Source organism: Tachyglossus aculeatus, chromosome 7 (assembly GCF_015852505.1).
Source record: "Tachyglossus aculeatus isolate mTacAcu1 chromosome 7, mTacAcu1.pri, whole genome shotgun sequence".
Classification (NCBI taxonomy): Eukaryota; Metazoa; Chordata; class Mammalia; order Monotremata; family Tachyglossidae; genus Tachyglossus; species Tachyglossus aculeatus.
The window spans coordinates 55,040,297-55,041,363 of NC_052072.1; the positions used below are offsets into that span (position 1 = coordinate 55,040,297).

Here is a 1,067-nt window from a genome sequence, read left to right on the forward strand (position 1 = left end):
AAGCCTAGAAACGTTTCACCCAAAGGTCAGGGCATGACCCACACTGGAAGAATTAGTAAATTGCATATGAATCATAGAATAGTGGCTTCCGAGCAGCTTTGAGAAGCAAAAACTCTTACAGAACTGCGATATGTTTTCAATTTGAAATGCTTTGAGTGCTTGTAAGAAAGCCATCTTCCACTAAAATAAAACCTACTACAGTGTTTAATGTACATGAAATGGATGTGTGGTCTCAGTTTGGGCTCTACAAGAATGTGGAATTGTTCCCCAGAGAGCACCCCACCCCTAAGTCTTCATCTTCCATTCTTACCCCCGAACACCCTGAAGGAGGCATGCACGTGTCTCTGTACTCCCTCTCCTATATACTAGGGTAATTCCTCTATGCCCCTCTCAGGATCACACCTGGAGAGTTTCCCATATTCTTCCAGTCTTGACTATGGGAAGGAGAGTAAAGTAGAGGCATACCCATTCCTTTCCTAGCTTGGGAAGTGGCTAGGGAGTGGAAGGTAATTTGCTACAAGACAAAACTCCCCTGTGCTGGGCAGCAGTAACATGGGAGAGACTTGACACTGGAAACTCAAGTTACTGTACAGAAGGAGGCAATGATAAACCACTTCCACATTTTTACCAAGAAAACTCTATGGACACACTACCAGAACAATTGCAGGTGGAAGTGAGGCATTCTGGGAGAGATGTGTTCATGGTATCACTATGGCTCAGAGATAACTCAACAGCAAAAGACAACTCCTCTACACTGTGAGCTCATCAAGGGCTGGAAACATGTCTGCTAATTCTGTTGTATTATATTCCAAGAGCTTAGTAAAGTGCTCTGCACATAGTAAGCTCTCAATAAATCTCAATACCACTAATTGCATGATTCCTACCACTGTGTTGCCTAGTCACTGCAACAGACCTGTGATTTCAATACAGTCAAAACACAAAAGAGAGGAACATGCACTCAGTCTTCTGTCTGGACTGCCTAGAATTTAACCTCTGGGATGAAAAATGGTTCACGTAAATAGTTCACAAGGCAATGCAAACAGGTGGGTCTTTGAATCAACTTTCAG

At 43.1% G+C, this 1,067-nt stretch overlaps 1 non-coding gene across 1 annotated transcript; it reads left to right on the forward strand.

The window, feature by feature from the left end:
• The first annotated feature begins 384 nt into the window (after positions 1 to 384).
• Positions 385 to 522, forward strand: LOC119931233. The gene has a single exon (XR_005452086.1). It is a non-coding gene; the product is annotated as a small nucleolar RNA SNORA7 (small nucleolar RNA).
• The last annotated feature ends 545 nt before the right edge of the window (positions 523 to 1,067 follow it).